This window comes from Gymnoscopelus braueri (genome assembly GCF_963280865.1).
Source record: "Gymnoscopelus braueri genome assembly, chromosome: 11".
Lineage (NCBI taxonomy): Eukaryota > Metazoa > Chordata > Actinopteri > Myctophiformes > Myctophidae > Gymnoscopelus > Gymnoscopelus braueri.
The window spans coordinates 7,190,812-7,205,225 of record NC_137613.1 but is presented as its reverse complement, the minus strand read 5'-3'; the positions used below and the strand labels follow the sequence as shown (position 1 = coordinate 7,205,225).

General features: G+C 41.6%; 1 protein-coding gene across 3 annotated transcripts in view; it reads left to right on the top strand.

The window, feature by feature from the left end:
- Positions 1-4,087: 4,087 nt before the first annotated feature.
- Positions 4,088-14,414, top strand: part of LOC308095153 (uncharacterized protein) — a 60,713-nt gene continuing 50,386 nt past the window's right edge. For all 3 annotated transcript variants that reach the window (XM_080442098.1, XM_080442099.1, XM_080442097.1), the window contains exon 1: positions 4,088-4,302. The gene's annotated coding sequence lies outside the window, so the exon portion shown is untranslated. The remainder of the gene's footprint in view (positions 4,303-14,414) is intronic.

Sequence of the window (14,414 nt, the reverse complement as noted above, 5' to 3'; positions counted from 1 at the left end):
TTGCAAAGATCTGACTTCGTGCATCGGTTTTTATTCAACGGCCTTTTGTCGCCCTCGTGTGGACAAAAGTGGAAGTCGTCAATAAATCCAGTGTTCACTCAGTTAAATAAAATATTAAAAACGAGGTGACAGCGCAGGCGCAGTGGTTCTCAAACTTTTTCATCAAGGACCCCCAACACATGATATGTATTTGGCCGCGGACCCCCATATCAAAATATGCTGTTCTAGGGACCCCCCAGAAGCAAAGGTTTGAGTTACAAATGTTCGCTTTAAAATATAAATATATATATTCAAAGATTTGCACAAATGTTCACGATTTATTTTTTTTTTGCAGATATACAAGCTCATAGTGCCGTGCTATGGGCTTGTATATCTGCTATTTCTCAATAGCCAAAGTATAAAATGTGGTTAAAATGATTGTGAAGCTAACTACTTTAGCTGGGGACCCCCTGCATCCTCCCAAGGACCCCTGGTGGTCCCCGGAGGCTCGGACCCCACTTTGAGAACCAGTGGTCTATACAATATAAGCTATTAGAATCTACAAGCTCACAATGAGATGCATTGTGAGCTTTTAGATCTGCTATTTTGGGCACACCGTAAAACAGAGCATAAAATAAACAATACAGCCATTTATTTTGAAAAACAGCTGGAGCGCTCGCGCTGCGTTCAGTGTGAAGCGCGACACTAAATGTACCTTTATTTTGAAAAGAAAGCGGAAGTGCTCACGTGATTGATCGCGTGTCACTTGACGCACCCTGAGTCAGGACGCCTCTATTTCTATTCTACGCTCTTTGTCGCCCTCAGGTGGACACAATCAGCAACAGGCCTACAACCACACAACTTCTAACTGGTGATAAAGTTGTTTTGTTTGTTTTGACTTAAATTAATTTCATTTGAAGGTTAAAGAAAGTTATATTTTAAAATAGGGTTAGCTTTAAAATATCTATAAGACAGCCCACTCAATGTACCCATTGAAATAACTTTAAAAGGCCAATATATAATCCATGAATGATTATTTCATTATTTCATTCCATAGGGTTATATAGTTCATATATTATAGCCCACCCAGTGCAATTTACCTGTTGAAATATCTTTAAAGAAGCCACTATAATAAATTTTTCCACCTGCCACCAGTTTCTGCCTCAAAATGACTTGATTTCATTCTTGAGGGTTATGTTTGAAAACATTATAAGCACCAAACATAGCTGTAAATCCTGGTTGGGGTTAGAAGTTAATACTTACCTTTACTTACTTAACCTAAGTATTTTTAAAGAAAATACTCCAGTGGCCTACTTTATCAAAAGTACAATTTTGACTGACCAACTTTCATTTAGTTGAGTAATGTTTGACCAGGAGTATCTATACTTTGACTCAAGTATACAGTAGGCCTACTGGGTTGAGTATAACCTACTTTCCAGTTCCATCACTTTCTAAGCAAACGAAAATTAAAGTGTTGAATTGATTTGGGGTGAGATTTGGGAGGCAGGCACCTTGGCAGCGAGTGCTGCAGCTATGAGCTTGTAGATCTGCAATTTTTTTTAAATCATGAAAATATGTGCAAATCTATATATATATTTTTTTAAAGCGAAAAATGTTTTCCAAATCCTAACAGTATGTTGCTATATCAGTGGTGCTCCAACTTTTTCATGTCAAGGACCCCCAAAATGATATGTATTTTGTCCGCGGACCCCCTTTCTCAAAATATTTTGTTATAGGGTTAAAAATGCTCACGTTAAAAATGCTCACTTTAAAAAAACGGATTTTATAAAAATTTATCTCGATAAAAAAGTGCTATTTTTGAATAGCCAAAGAAATCTTAAATGACACAGATGTGTTCCCGGATTGAATGGGTTGATGGGTTAATGACCCTGGCAACTGTATTCTGGGTCATTTCTTGTACTGAACCTGAACCATGAGGTCACACCTCTCTGCTCCTGTTATTAATTGTGATGATCATAAAGATACAGTATATAAACCAACACATGGGAATGGCTGATTTTACATGCATGCATGCTGAAAATAGCAGATCTCCAAGCTCACAACGCGTCGCAGCGTGACACGTTGTGAGCTTGTAGATCGGCTATTTTCAGAGCGTAACACCCGAGCGCAACCAAACATAAAATGACTTGTCTTTTAGTTCTATTGGATCTCTTCTCACTAACATTTTAGTCTAGTTTTCATTTGTTTACAAAAGTGTCAATATATTTAGTCTCAGTTTTAGTCATAGTATCGTAACTTGGTTTTTATCTAGTTTTCGTCAGTGAAAAAAAGGTAGTCGACGAACACTTTTCGTCATAGTTTTAGTCGACGAAATCAACACTGCTGCAAACAAATCATATGTTGTCAAAGATATCAGACCAATGAACCTTTTTATGTCACGTATCATGTCAGAGCAAACTCTGAGATTCTCGAAAATGAAGAAATTCAGATGCTGTTGTGGGACTGGTAGGGTGAAGGGTGGCCAGACATGATCAGGAAGGAGAGGGCCCGACCAAAGGGAATTAAAACAAATTAACCAGGGTATAAATTGTTGGTGGGTTGTCAAGTTCCCTTGTAACATAGGGCTTATTATTGGAACTCTCTGGGTGTGTGTGAGTGTTGTTCTTCAGGTATAAAATTCTTTGTGTTTGAACACTAGGACAACGCTCCGCTTCTACATGGTGCAGGCTGCACTGAAATGCTGCTAAACGGTAAGCAAATATAATTCCTTTTGGGCACACCTGCTATAATACATCATGACAGTTGCAGACAGTTCGTTCTGTGGTTAAACCACACAGTCACATTGTGAACGAGTGAGTCTGGGTATTTTTTTTAGAACATTTCCTTTCTGTAACTGCAGCTGCAGAAATGAGAACTGTCTCTAAATGTGTTGTTCAGGTTCATATTCAGGTCGGATACTGTGGAAGCTGAGTGATTTTAATTCAGCCATAAGATATATAACCAAGTGTGCCTTATATATATTATTATTATTATGTATTATTTCTCTATATCTACATGTATGTAAGCATGCACTAGGCTTTGAAGCATTAGCTGAGCTGATTAATGTGGTTTGAACACATGGTCTAGCATAGTTATGTGCATCCAAAGAGCAGACTTGTGGATCTATGTATTTGATGTTATCAGGTGTATGGGTTTTACACGTCTAGCCTGTTCCAAAAATAGGTAATTATTAGAATCTGCACTAAACCCAATGACATGCTTTATGAGGGTGGGCCAGGAAACAATCTCTGCTCTAAGGGCAAGGCCTCCCTAAGGAGCTGGAGCCGGTGTTGAAAACTATGACGAAAAATATTCATCGACTACCTTTTCTCACTGACGAAAACTAAATAAAAACTAAATGAAAACTAAGCTATGATGACTAAAACTAAGACTAAATATATTGACAATTTCGTCAACAAATAAAAACTAGACTAAGTTAGACTATGTTAGGGAGAGACGAGTGGAGAACAGATCCAGTAGAACTAAAAGACATTTTGTGCTTGGATGCGCTCAGGTGTTGCGCTCTGAAAATAGCAGATCTACAAGCTCACAACGCGTTGCAGCGCAACGCGTTGTGAGCTTGTAGATCGGCGATTTTCAGCATGCAACCAGTGTAAAATCGGCCATTATGACGTCATCAAGGCACCGCCAAAATACATTTTAGTCGACTAAATCAACTGTAGATTTAGTCGACTAAAATCTTATGATATTTAGTCGACTAAAACTAGACAAAAACTAAAAAAATTCAGGTGACTGAAACATGACCAAAAACTAAATGGAATTTTGTTCAAAAGACTATGACTAAAACTAAATCAAAATTTGCTGTCAAAATCAACACTGGCTGGAGGGAGGTACCATAGTTAGCAGGATGAGTACGAGACCTATTGTAACTTGTCCGTTCTTCAGCTCCCCTTAATTAGGAGGATGTGGAATTCAATGGGTTACAGAATACTGTTGTGCTGAATAGACAGGACGTGTTGACAAGTCTGTAATGTCAAGGCCCATTTCTTGTGTTTCAAATATGACGCAGTATGATGCTCAAAGGGCGTATTATAAAGGCATGTATACTTCCTGATGTGGAACTCACTTTGATGCAAAGTCTGCACCTTGAATCAACTCACTGCAGCCACTTGAATGAACCCATGTTTCAGCGAGGATCCTTCGTCTCTGTACTGGTTTCCTGAAATCACTTCTCTTCAATATTTGGTTGAACCCGATCTGCTCGCCTGTAACAGAAAGGATCATCTTTCCCATTGCTTCTTCTGGGGCATGTGAACCTGGCTGGACTGAATCAACCCAGTGGTACCCATAGCATAGAGAGAGGTAAGCGAAGCCTTTTTCATTAAGAATCTGCTGTGACTTCATGTGACTGATCTGTCCGTTTAGGTTTGTGGTGACGAGCAGACTGTGGTGGAAAGTGACTAAGTACTTGTACTCAATACTGTACTTAAGTACAATTTTGAGGTATTTGTAGTTTAATTGAGTATTTCCAATTTTCAGAACTTTTACTTCTACTCCACTACATCTCAGAGGCAAATATTGTACTTTTACTCCAATACAATTATTTGAAAACTTTATTTACTAGTTACTTTGCAGATATAAATGATTATATTATAAAACATACATTAGCCACTTTAGCCCTGTTTTATATATAGGCTATTTGAAAATAGCAGATCTACAAGCTCACAACGCGTCGCATCCCGACGGGTTGTGAGCTTGTAGATCAGCTATTTTCAAACATTTCAGTACTTTTACTTTTGGTACTTTAAGTACATTTTGATACCAATGCTTTTGTACTGTACATTTTGATACCGATGCTTTTTGTACTTTTACTCAAGTAAATTTTGAACACCAGACTTTGGCCAACTCACACTGGTATTTTCTCCTGCAGGGCCGCACGCACGCACGCACACGCACGCCCACACACATTCTCACGCACACTTATACACGCACGCACGCACACGCACGCACACACACATTCTCACGCACACTTATGCACGCACGCACGCACGCACGCACGCACGCACGCACGCACGCACGCACGCTCACTTATTATACTGCCCACACCGGCCATCGCTCCCTCTCTCACACACACCTCTCTCTCACACACACACACACACACACACACACACACACACACACACACACACACACACACACACACACACACACACACACACACACACACACACACACACACACACACACACACACACACACACCTGCCCTGGGGTTCTTTTCACCCTCCCTTCTCTTCACCTCTGTGCCACAGTCACATGACACTCTGTGCAGGGTGGCCGACTTTTTCACTACGTTCTGTAATTATTAGTGACTACTGTGTACTTCTAGATTTCCTCGGTGGCTTATGTGTATTTATAACTTCACGTTCACGCCTACTAATCACCGGTTGAGGTGATAGGCACTGCTGGGCCTTTTTTTTCCTTTTCATACTGCTAAAGTGCTAAAATGTTTGAAAATAGCAGATCTACAAGCTCACAACGCGACGCATCGCAGTGCAGTGTGTGCTTGTAATGTCCAGTTTTACACTGTGGAGTCCTTAGTGTCTATTCAATAAGAGAGAGATTGAGTTGTTGTAAATGAGAATTTTATCGAATAAAACATTTTATTATTCAATAAACATATTTGGCAATTAGACTCCGTTAACATTTAACGTACATATGCAACGTACATATGAGATATGCTGAATAGGGAGAACCCCCCCCCCCCCCCCCCCCCCGGAGTCTAGACAGTGCAGAGAACCCCCTTTCTTCTTAACTCTAGACGATTGAGGCATGGTGGAGTTTGGGGATGGAGGTGGGTTGCTTGTTGCATGCTGGAAAGAGAATGACATGTCAGAGGCAGTGATATTTAATCAATCAGGCAGTCTGCCTGATTGGCTGACTGCAGATTGGCTAGAAGTGCACACACTTAGCTGTGAATGACAACTCAGAGATCTTCTTTATTGAATTTGCGATTAGAGCTACATTAGGGCACGGGTTGCCCTGTGACACTGATGTTGAAGCGAGATGAGTTGCCTTGTTAGATGTGACTATAACTGAAAATAATAACAATACAATTGTGGAAGAATATCCTTTAATTCATTATTTTAACCTACAGTACATGTAGCCAAATGCAATTTAAGTTTTACATGTTTTGCTTTGTCACATTGTAGCACAGTTAAAGGGTGCATGAAACCCTAGGCTGATTTTGTAGTTTGTTTTCCCATACAGATTAAAAACTATAGCAGATTAAAAACATTGGCAGGGCCAATAAGCGTTGCACATGCAGCTAATAATGCAACTAGGAAAGTGTGGCCCTTGGAGCACATATCTCCATCAGGCCGGGTTGCCTACCCAGGGCTGTAACAGTTGAGGGGTGCAGCCGTCATGCAAGACATGAGGAATCTTCCGGGTAAGAAGAGTTTGTACACCCCCTGCCAGCAGAAGCGAAAGCTATTTTGGAGGTGAGCTCTAAAGAGGCCCCTCAACAATCAAAGGCAAACAATATGGAGTATCAAACCCCTGTTTGGAGATTTTATATTTAACCAGTATTGGATGGAGATGAGCTTGTGAGCACTGCCTGCTAAAAAATACTGAACTGTAAGTTCCTATACTGTTTGTAACCTGCCTGCACGATCCGCCTGGACTCGTGTCTTTCCAGCGATACACCTGGTGAAACAGGATCCTAAGTCTACAGGTATCCACTTCAGCTGCTAAATGGTAAGCACACACCGTGACAGTTGCAGACAGTTTGTTCTGTGGTTAAACATGAAGAATGAACTTGGCTCTCTCACACTGTGGCATTGTGACAGAGTGACTCTGGGTATTTCGGCGTTTCCTTTCTGTAACTGCAGCTGCAGAAATGAGAACTGTCTCTAAATGTGTTGTTTGCTGTCGGGGAGAAACCTCTTTCGTGACCTCTAGGTAAGCGAAGCCTTTTTCATAAAAAATCTGCTGTGACTTCATGTGACTGATCTGTCTGTTTAGGTTTGTGGTGACGAGGGTATGCTGCCTAAAATACGCAACTAAACAGAGGGAGTGTACCAGGATTCTTTTCTTTTTCTTTTTTTCAAGTTTATTTCGTGGTTGTTTACTTATAGTGGGAATTGAGCCTGTTTATTTCTGTGTTTTAGTTGTAGTCTGAATATTGTTAGACAGGGACTCCGACATTCGCCGTTTAGCGGGGGGGGGCCTTAGTTGGCTGGCCCCTGGCTTTGCCAATAGTGAACAATGGTTTCACTGGCAGTACAGCTGTTTGGGATCTCCCTCTTCCTCACCGCACTGGGTTATACCGGGGGCCAGTCATTCCAGTATACCTGTGGTGTAACCAGTGGAGTAAAGTAACTAAATATATTTACTTAAGTACTGTACAAAGTACATTTTGAGGTATTTGTACTTTACTTGTGTATTTCCAATTTCCAATACTTTTACCTCTACTCCACTACATCTCAGAAGCAAATATTGTACTTTTACTCCAGTACTACAATTATTTGAAAACTTTAGTTACTAGTTACTTTGAAGATTTTGTTTACAAAACACACATTAACCTCTTCAGCCGTATATACATATCGGCCATTTGAAAATAGCAGATCTACAAGCTCACAATGCGTCGCGATGCGGCGCATTGTGACACACATTTAATCATTTATTTATGTCCACAAAACAATACAAGGACACAAATATTACAAGGTGCTGTCAAAAATGTACAGTCAGCAAATCATGGACAAATACTCCCACACCCTTTAGGGGTACAAATAACAGCGTCTTCGCCATATTTGGCGGCTACCGATAGTAGAAGAGATTCCACAGAATTTTGCAAGCCGTTTAGCTGCTTTTTTTGGCATCCCAAGTTGTTGGAAGCCTCTTAAAACCAACCTATGTACATGTCCTAGGCTGCCAAAGATAAACACAAATAGATTGCACCTATAACCTAGCTCTGTGATGGTATGGAGGAGCGGCTGGTATTTAATGACTTTGGTCATAAAAGCTTCCTCTACTGGGAACTGATCTGTTTCCTTCATTGACAACAGCAACATCTGGTGCTCACATTATTGTTTCAAACAATGTGAGCATGATGATAGAAAGTGTGTGTGTGTGTGTGTGTGTGTGTGTGTGTGTGTGTGCGTGTGCGTGTGTGCGCGCGCGCGCGAGAGTGAACATGAGGGGGAGGACCCTTTTTGCATTCCAAGGTTGAACCGTAAATGACCCCATGCCTGTTGCCCCTCTTCAAGCCCCTACAGATGCTATAAAACTCTTCTCTTTAGATTTATCACTGGTCTAATCTCAATGAAAACAAGGTCTGCTGGTCCTCTCTCTGTGGAACCAGACCAACACTGTTCTTGTATGTCCAAATCTGTTACTTTTCAGGAAATGGGGGGAAAAAATAGAATTTGTGTTTCAATGTACAGTAGTTATAATTTAATTTAATTTAGTCATGATAATATATAATATTAGAGAAACAACTAAATGTATCAGACAGACAGACAGACAGACAGACAGACAGACAGACAGACAGACAGACAGACAAAAACACAAACATCAATATTGATTAAAAACAATATTCCTAAAATGTCCTGATGATATGGGGGAGTCTATAATATGTAAAGTGCATTGTAGGTGATTTATTCCATGAATGTGGGGCACAAACAACTAAAAGCGATCTTTATTCAGAGTTGGAAGTTGACCAGAGGAACATGATGTCATCATGAACTCTGGTCTGCTTATTTTAGAAAGAAGAGGAAGTCCGCACACTGTTGACGCTCCAGCGACCACAATTTTCACAGCACACAACGTTTCAACCCCTTCGGGTCTTCATCAGGTATATGTTTATTTTAGCTACGGTCGTGCAGCTTAATTCCCTGACTTAATGCACTGTCACTTGACTTAATGCACTGTCACTTGACTTAATGCACTGTTACTTGACTTAATGCACTGTCACTTGACTTAATGCACTGTCACTTGACTTAATGCACTGTCACTAGACTTAATGCACTGTCACTAGACTTAATGCACTGTCACTAGACTGAATGCACTGTCACTAGACGTAATGCACTGTCACTTGACTTAATGCACTGTCACTAGACTTAATGCACTGTCACTAGACTGAATGCACTGTCACTAGACTGAATGCACTGTCACTAGACTGAATGCACTGTCACTTGACTTAATGCACTGTCACTTGACTTAATGCACTGTCACTTGACTTAATGCACTGTCACTTGACTTAATGCACTGTCACTTGACTTAATGCACTGTCACTAGACTTAATGCACTGTCACTAGACTTAATGCACTGTCACTTGACTTAATGCACTGTCACTTGACTTAATACACTGTCACTTGACTTAATACACTGTCACTTGACTTAATACACTGTCACTTGACTTAATACACTGTCACTTGACTTAATGCACTGTCACTTGACTTAATGCACTGTCATTTGACTTAATGCACTGTCACTTGACTTAATACACTGTCACTTGACTTCCTGTTCTTGTGAAGTAGGCTATACGTCAGGGGTGATGCAACTTTGACGATGTAGAGGGCCACTATATTTCCACACTCACTCCAGAGGGCCACAGTGCATGTACTGTCGGGCCAATCTGGGAACCCAGAACCAAATGAGAAGGAAAAACAGCGCCCTCTGCTGTTTGTACTATCTCACTTGGCTCTGGGACAATGACGACGTAGCACCCGTGCGCAAGGAAACCGGGGTTTTGGTCTGCCTTCAGCGTTTCACTTCCGGTGGTGCGACTATGTTTTCATTCCCACTAACAATATGTCTACACGGAACACTAACACCACTTCTCCCAGAGAACATGGATCGTTTTGGTTATAAGCCCACTTGTTTCTATGATAAAAGAGCAAGTTAAAATGTGAATATCTTTTCGTGGTTTTGTCTGCTCCGCGGACGCTATTGTTAAATTAGTTTCGGTTGGTTTCGAGTGGGGAATGATCGGCGGACACGTAAATCCCGCCCACTACATTTGATTGGGTAAAGCGCGGCCTGCTTCCTGATCTGAAGGCACGCCCACTTGTAGCCCAGTGTGTACACGTTATGACGAACCTTCACGACATATTCCAACGCAGAGCAGAATCTGTTCTTGAGAGATTACTGTCGGGCAGACTTATCTCCGTATTTTAACTTTTTTATCGTAATTAATGCTGTACTTCACCATTCTATGTCACACAAAAATAGCATATCTACAAGCTCAAAACGCGTCGCAGTGCGACACGTTTTGAGCTTGTAAATCTGCTATTTTTGCTATTTTTGAACCAAGTACAAGTTTTCTAAGTATTGAGGGTTTACTGTAAGTGGTTAACTGTGTTAAGATGAATCCAACACAACGCTACACAAGTCTATGAGAAGCTTCCTATTATGAAATCTATGAAAAAGTTTAATCATGCAGCACGATTAATATTTATACAATATGTAGTGGGGGTCCCTGCTTCATCTCTCTCTCAGCTAAGGGGTCCCTGCTTCATCTCTCTCTCAGCTAAGGGGGTCCCTGCTTCATCTCTCTCTCAGCTAAGGGGGTCCCTGCTTCATCTCTCTCAGCTAAGGGGGTCCCTGCTTCATCTCTCTCTCAGCTAAGGGGGTCCCTGCTTCATCTCTCTCTCAGCTAAGGGGTCCCTGCTTCATCTCTCTCTCAGCTAAGGGGGTCCCTGCTTCATGTCTCTCTCAGCTAAGGGGGTCCCTGCTTCATCTCTCTCTCAGCTAAGGGGTCCCTGCTTCATCTCTCTCTCAGCTAAGGGGGTCCCTGCTTCATGTCTCTCTCAGCTAAGGGGGTCCCTGCTTCATGTCTCTCTCAGCTAAGGGGGTCCCTGCTTCATCTCTCTCTCAGCTAAGGGGGTCCCTGCTTCATGTCTCTCTCAGCTAAGGGGGTCCCTGCTTCATCTCTCTCAGCTAAGGGGGTCCCTGCTTCATCTCTCTCTCAGCTAAGGGGGTCCCTGCTTCATCTCTCTCTCAGCTAAGGGGTCCCTGCTTCATCTCTCTCTCAGCTAAGGGGTCCCTGCTTCATCTCTATCAGCTAAGGGGGTCCCTGCTTCATCTCTCTCTCAGCTAAGGGGGTCCCTGCTTCATCTCTCTCTCAGCTAAGGGGGTCCCTGCTTCATCTCTCTCAACTAAGGGGGTCCCTGCTTCATCTCTATCAGCTAAGGGGGTCCCTGCTTCATCTCTCTCAGCTATGGGGGTCCCTGCTTCATCTCTATCAGCTATGGGGGTCCCTGCTTCATCTCTATCAGCTATGGGGGTCCCTAGTTGGCCTGAAAAACGTTGAAGGGGGCAGTGGTGTAAAGTAACTAAGTACATAATACTCAAGTAGGCTACTGTACTTAAGATTTTTACTTTCTTCAGTATTTACAATTTTCAATAGTTTTACTTCTACTCCACTTCATCTCTGAGGGAAATATTGTGCTTTTACTCCACTACAATTACATACCACTACAAAACTTTAGTTACTAGTTACTTGATTAACACATTTAAACCACTTCAGCCCTATTTATATTCCGGCCATTTGAAAATAGCAGATCTACAAGCTCACAATGAGTGGTGCGTGCTACCATTGTGAGCTTGTAGATCAGCTATTTTCAAAATATTTTAAATACATTTTGAACCTCTACATTCTGCACAATGTAGTTAGTACTTTCTACTTTTACATTTTGATACCAAGTAGACTCTCATACATAATCCTCCAAAAATAATATACATAGATATAGATAATAAACATAATACAAAAGAAAAACTGCCTTGTTGACTATCTATTTTGTACTTTTCCTGAGGTATATTCTGAATTCCGGACTTTTACTTGCAACAGAGTAGCTATTTCTACATTGTGGTATTGATACTTTTACTCAAGTAAAACAAAAAAGTTAATAGTACTTTTTCCAACACTAGGAGGTGGGGGGAGAGGGGGGGCACAGCCAGGCTCCTCCTCGATCGATCCCTCCTCCTTCTCAAGTCATAAAAAACAGTCAAACCGTTACGTTTGTTTACAGTAATGTATTCTGGATACATGATGGTCCGTTTGAGTTTATAGAGAGCAAAAGGAACGAGCAGTATTATGGTATTAGTTTGATCAGTGCAAATCGTTTAAAAGAGTTTCATCTGATCAGCTTCATGTCGGATCCTTTTAGAAAGTAGCTACTTTCTCCCCCGGATCACTTTGGTTGGATTTCTGCAGCATGTCTTTTCCAGAGCTGTTATCAGGTAGGCCAACAGATACGATATGTACATAAGATATATACAAAATAATAAGATACAATCTGGAGAGACTGGGAGACTCCTGTTGAACAAACACTCTATATCAGTGGACCCCCAAAATTATATGTATTTGGCAGCGGACCCCCATCTCAACGTTTTGTTCCAGGGACCCCCAGAAGCAAAATATTTGACACATTTCACACATTTTCCACAATGTTTAGAACAATAGCAGATCTACAAGCTCTTATATCTGCTATTCTTGAATAGACAAAGTATACAATAATGGTTTGAGTGGTTAAAATGATTGATGACGCATTCACTTTCGCAGGGGACCCCCTGGTACCCCGCCAAGGACCCCTGGGGGTCCCCGGACCCCACTTTGAGAACATTACTATCAGAATATCTTTAACCTTTTAACAAAAAAACAAAATTTGTTTTAAACAATACATATCACTTACCTTAAATGCCCTGCTAAAGTAGACAAAATAGCCAACGTTTTTTTAGCTTGTAGATCTGTTATTTCTGAATTTGAATCCTTAAAAGTAACAGTTATGGACATGTGAGGCTTCTATCTGACAGACAGCAACAGATGTGCATTCCATTAGAAAGGTTTCACGTCTCTGTTGGTTTATGAGGAGATACTGCCACCCCATGGACATAATGAGTAATAGCAGGCACACATTGCCTTTCATAGCAGTTAATAACTATCACTTTGTTCATATGATCCAAAACCAGTGGTGTAAAGTAACTTTAGTACTCAAGTACCCAATTTTCGGGTATCTTTTTTTATACTTTACTGGAGTATTTCCAATTTTCAGTACATTTACGCCACTACATCTCGGAGGAAAATATTGTACTTTTTACTCCACTACAATTATTTGAAAACCTAGTTACTAGTGTAGGAGCAAGTAAGGTTTAAAACAGCGCAGAGGCTGTAATGGTAGAAACCGTAGACACATCTGGATATTCTGTTAGGGAGGACCACAGATGTGCGAGGCAGACAGACAGAGAGGAGAGTATTGCACAATTGAGGAGAAGGAAGAGAGGACAGATGAACATTCCAAAGTAGGTGGAGAGAACACACTAATCTTTCCCATGGTTGTGAAGGAGAGAGGGGGCAAGGGGTTGGATGAGGACAAGTGAAAAGCCCATACTAGCATGAATGAAATAATAGCAGAAGTGGGGGTAAAACTAGGGGAGAGGTGGGTTTGATGTCAAGCGAAGCCGTCCAAAATGTCAAGGAGAGATTAGCCAAAAGATTAAGATAAATATTTTTCAATAAGAGAGAGATTTAGTTGTTGTAAATGAGAATTTTATTGAATAAACCATTTTGGCGATTAGACGTGTGGGCGCTAGAGGTCCTTGATCACCACTTCGGGTGGGTAGGCATAAGAACGTGCGTCCAGTCGTGAAGGTTACATCATACAAAGGTTTATTTAGAAGAGAAGTTACAGTCTCAGAAGGTTAGCAGGCAGCATAAGCAGCTATCATGTGGTCCCAAATCTCTCTCTCCTCTCTCCTCTGCGTGGCCCTTATTGCGAACGCGGAAGGAGGCCCCGACCAAGTGGAGCTTACTATATCATCGTGCTTGCGTTGTGTGTGTGTCTGTCCCATATTTATGGTCTTTCCGTCTGTGTTCACGCTCTCATTCTCTCATTGGCTCGCGCCCCCATGTGACTCGAAACTCCGTGCTGAAATGCCAGCAGCTGCACTGCCTGTATACAGCCGGCAGAGTGCGGCAGAGTGCACTACTACAGTGTGGTTGAAATATGGCAGCCACAGTCAATCTGCGTTCGCCTCCAGCGTTCGCGCGTCGTACTTGTATATCTTTCTTACCACAATTATGTTTCCCCATTGTTTCTAACTCTGGGCATACAGTACGCTATCATAAGGAATGTTTTGGTGCTCCCCCAAACCATCTCTTCCTGCCCAACACAATTTGGTGTTCCAATCTCACTGCCCCAATCTCAGCCTTCATATCATTTAAGGCAGGGGAGATTGTCTGTGCTGTTTAACCCTTAATTCTCCCACAGACGCCGTTAACATCTATCGTACATATGCATCGTACATATGTATAAGATATGCTTGATAGGGAGAACCCCCCCCTGTACATAAGTATGAGATATGTTTAATAGGGAGTATCCCCGGAGTCTAGACGCTGGTGGTGGCAGTGCAGGGAACCTCCTTCCTTCTTAACTCTAGTCTAGACGATTGAGACATGGTGGAGTTTGGGGA